The following is a 15345-nucleotide window of genomic DNA, read 5'->3' as shown; positions in this document are numbered from 1 at the left end:
AGCCTCAAAGAGGTTTTCTATAGGAAGAAGGTTTTATTAACATTCTGGTGTTATTACTTACCTTATGAAATTATAGAAACATCGTAGTGTATATTTTCACAAATTGCAGATTAGTGCAGCAATAAATATTCATTACACTTAAATAATTTTATTAATAGGTAGACATTTTAATACTTTTACCTTCTATTGTAGAGGGAAAATATATTTTCTTCCCATGTTAGTTTCATGACTGAGGCCCCTATAACAAAAGACAGATTAACAAGAGAGTAGCATATGAATTTATTTAATATAAGCTTATGTGACACAGGAGTCTTAAGAACTCAAGACCCAAAGAAAAAGGCTAATGTATATTTTTGTGTCTAGGTTTGTTGAAGAATGTACAAGTGTAGAGAAATATGATTGGAGGACAAAATTGTATGATCTAATGATAAGAAACTGAGCGGAACTTAGGAAGCCTTGCTAGTTCAGATTTTTCTCTGTGTTCCTGTGTCTTCAGGGAAAAGCATGTTTTTTGTTGTTGTTGTTGTTTTCCTCAGGTTACCAGGAGGGCACTTCTAGAATGGGAGTCTTCTGACCTGCTTCAAGGGAAAAAGGGAGAGAAAGACAAAGCGTGATCTTTCTAGGTTTTACAGCCTGCTTTGGGAGAGAAGGGAGAGGGAATGGTGAGAGTGGCCTTTCTACTTCTGCTATTCTCTCAAATGCCAACATGCTATATTTTGGGGTAGCATGTCCTAAACCCCAAACTAACTACCAAATTTACTTTTTAAATGTTATCTTTTCCTACAGGTATATTCTAAACAAAATTTATTTTTTTCTAAGTAAAATCCTTACAGAATTATGCAGCAAATTTCTCACAACTTTATCTGGGGCTGACAATAAGGTAATGGTTGTAGCAAAAATCAAAAATTATTTTGCATCTGAACTCAAGTTACAGATGAAGCTGGTGCAAGTCCAAATTGAAGCTGTGCTCAGATTTGTATAATTGAGAGATACAAGAGCTAGTGATTAGAAACTGAAAGAATAAGAATAACCCAATGTGAATTAGACTGGAACACAGAGAGTGACATTAAAAGCACAGAATTAGGAGGCAGAATGAATGCTCAACAAAGGCTTTTCACCATTGTCAAGAAAGTCACTGAAATATTCTCTCTGTGGGACATTTGTAGCAATACCTAGCCTTGTACTAATGGAATAACAATGCATAAAAGTCATAAAAAAGAACAAAGGTGCAACTTACCAGAAGATGTATGCTCAGTATGCAAAACTCCAGGAAAAATATGGCCTTAACTACATGCTTCAAAAGGTAGCACATCCATCAATCTTTAAATAGAGAATACAAAGTAAATAATTCAGAGAACACTTCTTAAACAGATAAAGTCATAAGAATAAGAACTTCATTTGCCAGTATTTCCATATGGAATACTATGGAAAGAAAGTAGAAAATAGAAAGCTTTATAATTTATATATTGATAAAAGACACACCCCCCAGGTACTTAGCTGTTCATATTTTAAAAGAGGCTTGTTTTTGTATAAAGCAGAGCTATCACACAAAAAATATTAGTAAAGTATAACCCTTTCTTTAAATGTGGAGAGAAAAAAAAACTAAAAGGTTGCTTAAATAATAAGAATTAACATGTTATTTATGTCAATGGAGTATGTTTAATAAAATGGATGGCATCGTTAGTTACTGTATTTATGTCTTTATTCATTTATGTTTGACAAATAAAACAAACAAAAAGTGGATGGTTACTAGTGACGCAGGCTGGTTTCAACTACAGCTGAATTCACTGCATGCATTGTGAGAATCACTGAGGTGCTTTTGTGCTTTGAGTTTTAATATTGCCACATGAAAATGGGGCATCAGAAAATGTGTCAACTGTTGAAACTGTTTCTTTTGCCTTTCATCTCTGGTTTTGTCTCAAAATTGGGGGATGCTCAAAGGACTACATTAAACAAAATTGGGATTTCTATTCTATCCTGACTTCACACTGTGCCTTCCTTAAGGAAAGAAAGAGTTGCAGGCCATTGCAATTTACATTTGATTTCAATTTATTTTCTTTTGTTTTTGCCTTTCTATAGTTATAAGCTAGTCAAATAATGAGCTAAATATGAATAATATGTCATTTCACATCACAGCATTAACAGAACTTCTACCTCTAACACTGAGACTCACCATCTCTTTCTTCCCAGAGTTACTACTGTTTTGTTAGTTGCTACATAAAGCTCTGACTGGCATCAACCTACTTTTCCCGCAGAATTTCAAGGATTGTGGAAAGACCATATACAAATGCATTTGAAAAATATGGATAATTTAATAAACATGGAAATGAATAAACAGTATATATACAAATTAGCTTAAGGATGCATAAATTTATAGGTAAGTCAATGAATGTAAGTTAAATTAGCATCATATAATTTGGAAAAAATTTAAAGATATTAATAATTTCCAGTATTACCTTTGTCAAAGAAAATTATCAGAATTTTTTAAAGTTAAAATTTCATATATTTCTAGACTCAAAAATCCATACCTAAGAATGTCTCCTACTTGCTAGTTAAAGAAATAATTAGAATACATTTATTTCAACAAAGTTGTTACTAGCCAAAACTTAAAACAACCTAATTAATCTATGAAATTCAATGCAAACATATTTTATGCAATGATTGTAGATAATTAGGTAGAAAACTATAAAAACAAGACAAAATATTTCAATGAAATAAGAGAAATAATAGATGTCCTGTTAGAAATAATTTTGCCAAAGATGTTCAGAGCTAGGATAAAAAGCCAAGTGTAGAGGGTAATATTTCTATTCAATCCTTCCTTCATTCATTCTTATGACATTAAGGGTAAAGTTTTATTTATTAATTCATTCATTTTCTCATCTATTCACTTTTTAAATTGTTATTTATTACAGGCACTAGGCTAGCTGCTGCTCATAAAAAAGAAATTAACTCTTTTGTTTTTTAACTGGTAATTTTTGCAAAGTCTCAGCATCTGTATTTGGGGCCTATACACAAATTAAAGAACAAAAAGTGACCTTTCCTTGAAGAATTGCAAAAGGATACCTGTTCTGGGTATATCAATGAGAGGAAAAGGAAGGTCTCTTCTGGTAGATGTAGCCACATCACTCAAGGAATGCAACTGGCAAGGAAGGCAGGGGCTGCATTATAGCTCTTGCTTCTGCACCATTGGCCAGGCTCTGTTACGTAGAACATACCCTGACAATCTTGTTCAGAGAAACTAGAACTTGGAAGACATTGATGAAAATATAGAGATGTAATTGAATCCATTTACTTTTATATTTTCTATATAACCTTACTTACTTGTGTTGAAGAGAACAAATGCATTGGGATGGCAATTAGAAACTAATTTTAGAATCTTCTGGATAATTTGGAGTCTGGTTCTCCATCATTGCTCAAGCAAGTAACTGTACAATGTTTAATGAAAGGTAAGCAATAACTTTGTTCTAGCTTGGGGCTACAGCAGAGCAAAGGTTTGTGTGCAGTCTATTTAGAGTTTAAGAGCAGTGTGAAGACAGCAAAACATGCTTTCTAATGACATTGACTGAATTGATCAAGTTGTAATAGTAGCCGCAATCAAACAAGATAATTTCCACAGTCACTCTGAAAATTTTGATATCAGCTGGGGAAGAACATTTTGATGAAACTAACTCTACACCCTATTTCCTTCCTTTCTTAGTTGTTGTATTCCATAAGATCTGAATTAGACAACTGGACAAATTTTGTTGAGTATTGAGGGGGTGGCAAAGAGCAAAAAAATTATCTTATTTAAGCAATCTTTAGGATTTTTTTCTTTTTTTTTTTCTTTCATATTGTTCAGGTATGTTATCTAAAGGCTTTATTTGAAAAGTACTTTTATTTTACTTTATTTTGATTATAGGTTGGTAGTACTATAGAATAATTGAAGATGCAGAAATAGCAAAAGAGCAAAAGGATGGTTACTAAACAGAAGGAAATCAGTAGCTTTTGTTTCATCAGCAAAGAGAGCTCATTTCAGAAATCAATTATGGCTTGCATACATATCTGTAATCAGTGCTTCTTTAATCTGAAATCCTTAATGAACCCCTAAGAATATTGCTTCCTTGTGATTTAATCAATGGAAAGAAGTACATGGTAAACAAGCTTCCTTTCCTTGTGTCTTTTATAACATATTAAGAAAAAGTTTTGCATTTTGCATTTGTTTTAAATTTATGCTATTGTGAGTTTTGGTACTTTGATTATTTTTAAATAATCTAAAAAAGGATTTATCCTGAGACATTGACATTAGATTTTCTCATTACCCATCAATATACATAAAATAAGCTTGTGATTTTATACATAAAATGCATAAAGAAAACACTTCGTGGGCATCTGTTTTATGAAATTGTTACATTTATATATTAAAATTCTGCTGCAAATGAAATCAAATGGAATGATAATGATTTTCTTTCAACACTAATAAGAACTGAAAAAATTTTAAAAATTGAGTAATTATAGTTCAACACAAAATGAGAAGTAAATTAAAGTTAAAGTAGTCAAGAATTTTAACTAACAATTCTATCTACTAATTCAAGTTACTAGATGGGGAAGAAGCTATAAAGATACAGCCGATAAGAACTAGGCTTAAAAGCTATGCATTCTCTTTAAATTCACATAAATAAAAATACCAACAAAGAAACAAGGTAAGAATTATTTCATTTCTTTTAATATCTTTCTTTATTGAAGCTATGATATACTAAAAAGTAATTAGTATAATTTTTGATATTCCACATTTATAAATTCAATTTGAGAGGTAGATATGTATGCATATATTTATATATCACTTACAGTATCAAAATAAATTCAACCCTAACTTAACTTTTGTAAATTCTAGTTAAAAATATATTCAAAACTAAAGCTGATATTTATTAAACATTTATACCATCCAAATATTTTGTACAAATTGACTCATCCTAAGTATCACAATGCTACTATAAACTTCATATTAAAAATGAGGAATCTAAAGCACAAAAAGGGGTTAAAAAATTGCCCAAGATTACAGTGAGCAAATGGCTCCATCAAAATTTCTATGCAATTGGACTTCAAGACATTATATTCCAACCATGATGCTATTCTTTTGTAACCACAGTACAATATTCTTAATATATTACAACAGTGATATTTTTATGCAAACAAATACAGTATTGATGAAAAACATCTTTGACGAATTTCCTGTTTTCATCAAGTATTAAACACCATATAGAACCATAAGGCAAACTCCTGAAACTCTTCAAACTTGCTTTTCATTTTCTTCCCAATAGAATCAGACATATGTAAAGAATCACTGATTGAATTATTTTTATATACTGCCAAAGTATTTTTCCATACAGTGTTGCCACGGACTAAAATAAAGTAGGTAAATTTCTACATTTTGATGTCCTTTTTGAAGGAAGAAAGAAAAAATTTTTCTCTTTTAAGCAGTGTATTTGAGAGATGGAGACCTGTTAATAGCACTTATGTCTTATGGCTCTTCCATGGTCCAGGCTCTTGCTATGCCAGGGAAGTTTAAAAATCTTGAGAGGAGTAAGTCTATTATAACAGATATTCTTTCACTCTTCCATATAATTGCCCTCCATTTACTGCTTCCTCTTTCCTTTCTCTTCTCTTTTCCCTTTTATCTTTTTCAATGTTTTCTCATAACTTTTTCTTTTCCTTTCCATTCTACTGGTATTATATCTTAGCTCCTGTGGTGGGTATGCGGTATTTGTTTCAGTTTAAACTACATGCAAAGCATTTCAAAAAATACTGTGATGAACCATACTGCTTGATAATTTAATTTTGTTCTAAAAATAATTATTATTTGGGGACATTTTAAATAAAGTTAGTTCTAGTGCTAATTTCTTTATATTTGTGAAATAATTTTGATAACAATATCTAATTTTTAATAATATACTCTAATAAATAAACACTTTAATGAAGAAAAATAATAGGTTAATTGATGTCCCAAGGCTTCAAAATTTCTTAGTCACTACATATGAAATAGAACTTAGATTCCCAGCTATCCCTCTGCCTGTGATCTGTCAGCTACATTGTTCCATGTGCACTAAAGTTAAGCTGAATCAATAAAATCATTAAATTGCTATCATGTGCTAGGTACTCTACATGTTAACAAAGATATATATGATATTTCTGCCGTGTAATTAGAAACCACCAATATTATCATCCATAACTCTGAGTTCAGTACAAGTTAGTGTACACTTATTGTACATAGAGGTTTTGAGGATCAGTGAGGGCTTCCTTACACCAAAATATTTCCGTCAGTGCTTCTCTGCAGGCCCTAAAATTAGAGTCATTATTTCTACAGTTGAAGATTTATAAGTCTTTGAGAAGTCTCCATGTCCCTCAACTCATTAGAAACATATTGTTTAATTCTTTAATAGACAGCTAGGACTTTGGTGTACACAACCTGAGATGGACACCTGGTAATTTATAGAAGACTCCACAAAAACTGAGAAAATAGCACAACACAGAAAGGAGAGAAAGAGAGGGGAGGGAGAGGCCCAGAGACAAATTTCATGCTCATCACACTTTTAATTAGAGCTGATTTAGTTGCCAGTCTTACTTCATGTCTGACTATTCTCATTGGAGAATAGCATCATTCACTTTTAGAGAATTGTGTAATTCACTTGCTCTCTAGCTTGCAATCAATACCAGATGTTTTTCTGAATTACTTCTCTTTTTTTTTTGAAATTGACCAGTATTCTCACAAAGTTCCCATTTGAAAGTCCTGCTGTCTTAAGGACTGAACAATGAAAAAGCCAACAGCTTTGTCTATTAGGCTTTCTCTCATTCAGGCGTATCTGTGCGTCCAAGTTTTCACATTAATTTACTCATTGATCCCATTAGTCATTCATTTAAGAAACATATTTTGACCTAGAATATATCATGTGGGAAAATGAATGCTGCTCTTATAATTACAAACACACATACGATTAACAATATATATGTATATTTACAAACATATATATATATATATGTAGACAGAGAGATTTGTAAGTTATGGAGCTCAATATGATAATAATTTTGTGTATCTTCTATGTTATTTGGTGACTCAGGATAAAAGGCATGTCCTTTCATGAATCTAATTGCTATCCCTGCCATTCATCTGTAGTATCATCTGCCACTAATGCATTCCCCTACTACTTCACCAGGCAACTACTTTCTGCTAATCTAATCAAATAATTTAAGCCATGATGCTAATGACTAATGCAATCTTTATGCAGAAATTAACAATCCTAGATACTTTTAGGTTTATCATAGAGTCACAGAAGTTTAAACCTAAACAGCTAAATATGTTCTTATATATTGTCTCCTATAACCACATACTACACATGGAGATAATGATGTTCAGAGGGGCTTTGTAAGACTGCTGGGTGACAGGACTACAATCTGGGTCTCAATTACCAGTTCTTTGGCCATCCTATTAGTTAAATTTAAAGCTCTTAGTAGATCATTAAATTCCTAAGCCCAAAGAGTTTTCTATGGAGGTTTTAGGTATCATGATTGAAAGGCGTGTTGGAAAAGAAGAAGATATTTTTGACTAAAACGGTCTTTAAAATCACACAACATAGAAAACACTACTTGCCCTGCTTTCACTAAACATGAGAAGGGTCTTTTGTTAGTTTATTAGTTTCTTCTCTTCTGAGAGACACTACCAAGTGCTTCGAATACTGTCCTTATATGAGTTAGTAAATTGCCAAAATACTGTATTTCAGTGTTAATGATTTTATTTATTTTGATACGATGTCTGAATGCAATTAGTATTGAGGCAGCAGATTTCCCATACATCTAACTAGAGATTAAACCGTTGAATTTATTGAACCTCACTATCTGGGGTTAGGAACTTAGTGTCCTACAGGAAAACAAATCTTCGAGTTTCCTAAATAGAAAAAGGAGTTCACATTTCAATGTAGTCTGGCATGTCTTTCTTAAATAGAAAATATGGTCTCTGACATTAAAATGAAAAGTCTGCACACATAATATTATTTACACTACAGTAAAATGTTTTGTTGTCAAGCATTACAAATTCAGATTGCATGGCTTCCTTATTGAGTCTGTACTCTCTCTGATCAAATACTTTTATACCCAGTGTCACTTAAAAGAAGGCAGCATTTGAATCTTTGTGTATTCTCCTAGCAGCTAAACAAGCTTCAAAAGCAAAGCAAGGCAGTGACCTTGAAATGTACCCTTTGCCATAATAAAATAATGTTTATTTTTTACCTCTGGTAGAGAGTTTGCAAGATATAATATTTCTCTTTTATATTCAGATCCTAAGTCAGATGCATTTTCTCTGGAAATGTCTTTCAAAAGGAGCTTAAGAAAGTTTTCTAAAAAATAAAAAAAAAGATACTTTATACTTTTAAAATTTATGCCTAAAGCAGCAAAGGTAAGAGTTCAGAATGTAATTAACTTAAAATATACCCTAGAACATATCTGACTCATCATGCTTTAATGAGTATCCATAAGTAGATGATCTCCACAAAAATAAAACAGAATACTGATTACTAGGCCTTGACTCCTACCTGAATAGAAAACGTGTAGGGTGTATTCCTGGAGGAAGTTTTAATGTCACCGAACAGAAATTTCAAAAAAAAAAAAAAACACTTGGCAATTTAATTTTCTTGGCTTCCCAAGGGGTAAGAAAAATATAGGTCAATAAGATGTTAGTATATAGCAGAGAAATAGTTTCTTCCTATCACAGAAATTAAGAAATATAAAACATTCAGTGCTTGTTTAAATTAAAAAGATTTTGTCTCTCGCCCACAGAGTAATATTTTGTATTTAAGAAACTAGAATTAAGATGGAGGAACTGTAGTCTCATATATAGCCATCGATTTAATGTGACACAATTGATGCAATATTTAAGTCTCATTGTTAGGCAGTCTTTCCATAGTTCTTTTTGTAGAAAATACAGTAATATGCATGAGTCCATCAACATACCCTTGAATATACCCATTGCCTGTGCAGTGTCAAGTGTTGGTACTAAGAACTTTTAAATGTTTAGTACATTATGTTTTAAAAATATGGTGTTCTTTTATTTGTAATATACACAGCCGTCTACTGGAAATTCAAAACTTTAGAAATAGAAAATAAAGAAAAGGAATAGAAGGCCAAAATGTAGATAAATGAAATTTATGAAAATTCTTCCATCTTATTCTTGCTGAGCTATTTGAAAAATTATTTTGCCTCAGACATTAGGGAATAGAACCCAGGAGGAGACCTATGGGAATATGGCTTCACAAGCCTGTATAAAACATCTGTTTGAGATATAGAGGTTGATTCATCCCCATAGAAAAGGGAAAAGTAAAGAAAGATCAAAATACAGTAATTATAAATTTGATGAAATTTTTATTCTATATTCCTCTGACAGCTGGCAAGGAAGACTTTTAAGTAAAAGAGATAATTTTAATAGTTGCTAACAAGGGTATTAACAAACAAGGGAACATGGAATTGTATTCCCATATATTGTTTATCTTTGAAGAAAACCTACACTGATACCTAGTAAGAACAGGAATACGCTAGGTATTTCATGCTCTTACTAGGTATCGGTGTAGGTTTTCTTCAGAGTTCTAGGAATATACTAGGTATATATTTCACTATATAATTGGTACAAAGATTATTATCAGGCCATATCAACTCAATACTTAGAAAATAATAACAACTGATATAACTACCTGTTTTTGCCGGTGGCAATGTCAAAATCATTGGCAGGAATAAAATAATTGTGTAGATTGAATCCATAATCAAGCTTTTATAAAACATTTTTTTCGTTTTTGTAGAGACGAGGTCTCCCTCATTGCCCAGGCTGATTTCTAACTCCTAGGCTCAAGTCATCCTTCCACCTTGGGCTACCAAAGTGTTGGGATTACAAGCATGAGCCACTGTGACTGGCAAATACTTTTTAATATATGTAGTTGCTTTAATGTTTACAGAAACTCCATGATCCTGACCAAAAGAGAATGGTGAATGAGATAAAATTTTAAATTGAAGCATCCATTTATTATCTTCTTTGCCTCTTTTCTACACAAGTGAGGTCGTGGATTTTCTTTTCTGAAATCTTTTTGATGCCCTAGTCTTTATTGTTCTCCCCATTCTCAGAACTCCTGAAGTCAGATATGAATATCTTGTCTTACACTGTTCTCTGCTAATTAAATGCCTCAGAATGTAGTCTTCAAAGTTGTACTATATGTTTTTATTTGCCATAGTGATGAAAGTGATGTTGAAAACATCACAGCTATTCAGTAAAGACCTGCCTAATTAAGTGGTCTAATGGCATGAGAATACCAAGTTAATGACTGAGTGGTTGGTTGTAGCTTATGTGAGGGCCTTTTAACTTGTTTCTTCTATGGATATCTATCCTCATCCCAAAAATGTCTTCCAAAGTACAATTGATACTTTTTTATTAATCTAGAAAATTGCATTTGCTTTATATTTATACAGTTGAATGAACTGGTAAATTTAAATGGTTTTAAAAAGTTTAAAAATATTTCCTAATCTTGAGATACATGCCTCCTAGTACAGCTACAATAAAGGTAGGAGAAAGATAATTAATCCTTATTTAGTATGACTGGATATTAACAAAAGAAGAAAAGACAGCACTCGAAAAGGAGATAAATGACTAGAAAAAAGGAAAACTATGTGTTTATGGACATATACACACGTTGATTAAAATAATAAGTTTCCTAGATGGCAGGCAAACCAGTGTCTATGACCTGAGGACATTACAATGGTAGAATCTGTTTTAATTTAATAAATGCATATTGAACCCTACCATGTGCTAAACACTCTTTTAGTTACTAAGACATAGTAGAGAAACAGAAGAAATTCCTGATTATATGAACTGTTTATTTTAGTGAGAATAAATACAGGTTGAGCATCCCTAACCCCAAAATCCAAAATCCCAAATCTTCTCAAATCCAAACATTTTGAGTGACATCACTAGTAGAAAATTGCAGGCCCGACCTCATGTGATGGGTTGCAGTTGAAATGCAGTCAAAACATTGTTTCATGTACAAAATTATTAAAAATATTGTGTAAAATTACATTCAGACTATGTGTCTAAAGTGTATATGAAACAGAAATAAATTCCATGTGTAGACTTGGGTTCTATACCTAAGATATCTTATTATGTATATGCAAATATTTCAAAATCTGAAAAAATTCAAAATCCGAAACACTTCTGGTCCCAAGGATTTTTGGTAAGGGATACACAACTTGTATACAATATTATAAATATATAATTGCATGCTTATGAAAATTAAATTTATATATATTTCCATAATATAAACTTACATCAAAGAAGTTAGATATTTTAATTTTCAACATGATTTTTTCCTAATCATTTTGTGCTATTATTAGCACAAATTGAAGACTTAAAAAATGTTGAGAGTTTGCAAATTATATTACTGCTGTGAATATTATTAGCTATGGGTATCACTGAAAGGAAACTATTTAATTAACTTGTGGATAAATTGATAGGTCCACAGAGTATTCTCCCTTCTAACTATTTTGGGATCTGTCTTTGTCCTTCATTGTTCTTGAAACTCACTCTCAATTTTTAAAATATAATCTTTGTCTCTTTATAAAACTGTACTTTATAAGATTGCTTGCTAAAGACTTGCCATTAACATAGATAAAATGCGTTTGTAGAAAAATAGCAAATGATTGCAAAAGCCCTGGCATCCACAAATGTTTAGATTCATTATGGTATCTTTGGTGATGGGGCTTAAGCTACATTTCATGAAGCACATACATTTGAGGAAATATAACTCTGAAATCTCAAAACAAGCAGCTTAACAAATTTTAATCCTCCTTTTAGATGCATGAGTTAAAAAATATTCAATTATTTGAATCATCTGCTTACTACTTTTTAAAATTTCTTATCAGTCCAGTTCTGTAATGAGCCTTTTGTTTTGTTAATATTCACAGACGTTTCTGTTGAGTGTAAGTTTTATGCCTATTGCAAGTTTAAACAGGCAATTTGTCAGTCATACTTTTCTACCTCCTAGAATGCTGATCTGTATACCAATGTGTGCCTTATGCTTTCCTTTCCTGGCTAGTGACACTTCACTCAAGCATACTGTCCCAAATAGTTGTACACACTAGCCATTTCTTCACAATTCCCCTGTTACTACTTTAAAACAAAAATTCCTTGACATTTTTTCTCATAGGGAAGGAGCCTGAATATTCTCCCTGTAAGTGTGGGTAGGACTGTGAGTATTTCACCTGATAGAGTGTGGCGGAAAAGATTATCTGTGTGTTCTGAGGTTAGGATGTAAAAGACCATGACATTTCCAATATTGTTTGTGAAGATATTGCTATGGGAGCATTAACTGTTAGAAGAGAACATTTCATGTAAATTCTCCTTATTCATGTAATAAGTCTGAGTAAAAATAAAGTTTATGTATTATTTGTTTCATAAAATTTTAATAATACCCAATGAAAACAGTCTTCTAGCCCTCCTTGCCAAGAAACTGTCTCAGACACTCTGCAATTGAATAACACCACCGACCTCCAATAATGCCACATGGATTAGAGGCATTTTCCAAGCCCAGCATAATTCGAATTCCAGATATATAAATTTATGCAATATAGTAAGATCATTGTTGTTTTAATCCCCTAAATTTTGGGGTAGTTTGTTGTGCAGCATTAGATAACAGGAACCACCCCATCAAAATTGTTTTGACTTATGAGCCATTTAGTTTGCTCACAGCTCATTAGTTAGAAGAATGTTATTTGTATATTCATATCATAAAACGCATAATCAGATGTTATTGATTGATGATGACATTTTAATGTATTCCTTCCTCGAAGACCATCCATATACTAACATAGGTCAATATAGCCTAATTACGTACTTCTAATGAACATATTATAGCCATGAGAATTTGAGAAGCAGAGAAAATTTCTGGAGCAGAAAATTTTGTCTAGTGAATCATTAGAAAAGCCAATATAGGAATTTGCTCACTTGTAAACATCTAAGATTCAATTTTTAACTAAATGTGAAGATATACTCCACTTAGTACAAGAAGACATTTTCTATTTTAACCATAGTTTCTTTTCAAAATCAAATAATAAATTGTGAATAAATAATTAACTTCTGGCCTGGCCAGGGCTGATGAAGTTCTTTCTAGTATGATCTCAGAGTCTTATAGCACTGTTTGCTTGGAAATCATATGGCAAAAATGAATGGAAATGTTGTGTTGACGTGTTTGTGAAGTGAAACTGCACCTGCACTGGGGAAACTATGAGGAAGCATCTAGGCTTCAGGCCTGCATGACTCAAACAGTGCAAAGGAGGAGCAGGAAATAAAGGTTGCAGCTTCCACCTCCATGCGCGACAGCCTTGCAGATCTCATATGTGTCAGAGGCAAAAAAATAACAAAAAACACAAAACACAACTGTGTACTTACTTGGGTGGTTGCTGAGACTCCCAATGAAATGATGATGCACTTTTTGTATCACCTGCCTTACATCCTTTTATAAAATTAAGTAAACGAAATACTGGATTGAAAACTGTTTGTGTCTTATAAGAGATTGCCTAGGGATCTTGGCTTCAAAATCCATACTCTAAGCAATCCATCCTGCCTCTTAAAATGCTAATGATATCCTAACAGAAATGGTAAAAAGATACTAGAATTTAAATTTGTAAAGGATACCTCTCAAGTCTCCTTAGGAAGTGCTCATTGCCAGGAACTCAGTAGGAGATAGAAAAGACTCCAAGTGTAATGGAGTATTGGAAAATGATTCAAAGAAGAGGGTATTTGAAGCAATACATTGTGATGGTATGTTCCTCTATCAAGTAAAAATAGTAAACAATATTGAAGTAACATATCTTAAGTACTTTATGGGCAAGGACACATATAAGAGCCTAATAAATGTTTGATGGTCCTGATGGGAAGAAGGTCTTTTTATAGCTGTTGTGTGATTGATACGATGCTATGAACCAGGAGGAGATCAGAGCAATCTGTTAAAGAAAATACAAACCTTTAAATCGATGGAGTCGTAACCACAAGAAGAAAAGAGATTAGCTCAGGTATTTGCAGACATATCATATATCTCTAATTAAATTAATGAGCGATAAGTAATTGCAAAAAGCCACATTTATTAAAATAGATATGCAATTATGATAAAAATTAAATGCCAAAATGTATAACATGCTTGTCTTACATAACCACTTCATGTTTCTCAAACATTAAATACTAATTCTTTTTCTACTGATTGACCTATGTCACATTATATATGCATTATAAGTTTTATGTAAATGATAAATGATTGTATCCCTAATGTTATGGTTAGGTCAAATATTACTATTTTCCAACTATTATTTAATACAAAATTTAAATAAAATCCATGTCATGGATACAGTACGTATCAACTTTGGGAGAATTGAACATATAGCTTATGTCAATCAAACCTGGAAATATGATGTACTTTATGCAGCATCTAAGCAAATAAACATACCTAAGGTTGGAAGAGAACAATCAAGTAAATAATATTTGTGTTTCTAAAAATAATACTATCCTTTCACTGCGGATTATGGATATGAGGGTTTTAGTAGTAGATAAAGAACAACTACTCCAGAGGCTATTGCAGACGCCCAGGCTAGAGATGGTTGTAGTAGTGGAGATGGAGAGAAATGTCATGAACCAAGAAACGTTGTAGGCAGGATCAAAAGAAGTCAGTGACGGATAGGACACAAAGGTAGGAAAACACAGTGGGCAAAAATGACTCCTGAATTCTGAGATGAGCAACTAGTCCCTTTAGTGTTGATGCTGCCCAACTGTGAATATGGGCAATGTGGTCTCCCGGGTAGTGTGATGGCTTTGAAGATCACTAAAAGATGGAAGAGAAACTTGTAATCTAGTAATGATTGTAAATACAGGAATTTTCTTATCTGGACAGCAGTGGAAGGGAAAGATCATTAGGTTATGTGTGTACAGTTTCACCAACAGTTTGATAGCTAGTCATTCACGTACCATGACTATAGTAAAGTAAAAAGCTTCCTAGCTATTCTCTTTATTACTACTATTTCAAGTATTTTTATTTTTTTGCAAATGTACCACATGTCTATAGGATTATCATGCTTTTTTGTAGTTTATAAAAATAAGAAGTCATAAAATTATTTCCTTTTTGGATTTTTTTTTTTACTTAGTGGTAATGAATGATTTAGATCTAAAGCCCTATTTGTAAAACTTATTTGTCATTTTGATTTTATATATACACACATATATATATATGATCACATTTTTCAAAATTATTAACATTTGGGTTGTTTAAATAAGAGGTGTTGAGCTTCTTTGAATATAGG

General features: G+C 32.2%; 1 long non-coding RNA gene across 1 annotated transcript in view; it reads right to left on the bottom strand.

Moving 5' to 3' along the window:
• Positions 1-260: 260 nt before the first annotated feature.
• The window catches only part of LOC129060203 (uncharacterized), a 28891-nt gene continuing 13806 nt past the window's right edge, over positions 261-15345 (bottom strand). The window contains exons 2-3 of the long non-coding RNA XR_008526733.1: positions 1238-1320; positions 261-578 (exon numbers count right to left, since the gene is read on the bottom strand). This is a non-coding gene — a long non-coding RNA (uncharacterized LOC129060203). The remainder of the gene's footprint in view (positions 579-1237; positions 1321-15345) is intronic.

This window comes from Pongo abelii, chromosome 1 (assembly GCF_028885655.2).
Source record: "Pongo abelii isolate AG06213 chromosome 1, NHGRI_mPonAbe1-v2.0_pri, whole genome shotgun sequence".
Lineage (NCBI taxonomy): Eukaryota > Metazoa > Chordata > Mammalia > Primates > Hominidae > Pongo > Pongo abelii.
This window is presented reverse-complemented; position numbering and strand designations above follow the sequence as displayed.